The sequence below is a fragment of the Papilio polytes genome, unplaced genomic scaffold (genome assembly GCF_000836215.1).
Source record: "Papilio polytes unplaced genomic scaffold, Ppol_1.0 DF822845.1, whole genome shotgun sequence".
Lineage (NCBI taxonomy): Eukaryota > Metazoa > Arthropoda > Insecta > Lepidoptera > Papilionidae > Papilio > Papilio polytes.
In genome coordinates this window covers 4,552,973-4,553,241 of record NW_013526359.1, presented here as the reverse complement: position 1 = coordinate 4,553,241, position 269 = coordinate 4,552,973, and the positions used below count along the sequence as shown (strand labels likewise).

At 36.4% G+C, this 269-nt stretch overlaps 1 protein-coding gene across 1 annotated transcript in view; it reads right to left on the bottom strand.

Annotated features, from left to right (window-relative positions):
* The window catches only part of LOC106105353 (paired box protein Pax-6), a 40,112-nt gene that overhangs the window by 2,680 nt on the left and 37,163 nt on the right, over positions 1–269 (bottom strand). The gene's annotated exons all lie outside the window — the stretch shown is intronic.

The window sequence follows — 269 nt, the reverse complement described above, 5'->3', positions numbered from 1 at the left end:
TTTAAAACAATAGCAACGGGCCATCGCTACGAGGTTTGCTCTTTTTATGAATGTTAATAAATCTGAAATATGTTTAGACGGTTCTGTTATGAGATACTTTGGATACATCCCGCTAGCATTTGGCTTCGTTCCAATGGAAATTAAAACTCTCGGATTCTACTATTTGTTAACGAAAGCATTCGATATTCAAAATCAATTTAAAAGCCATTTGTAAGGAACAGACAACGGCAAATCCAATCGGGACGCGAGCTTCTATTTTTCCCTCTTTT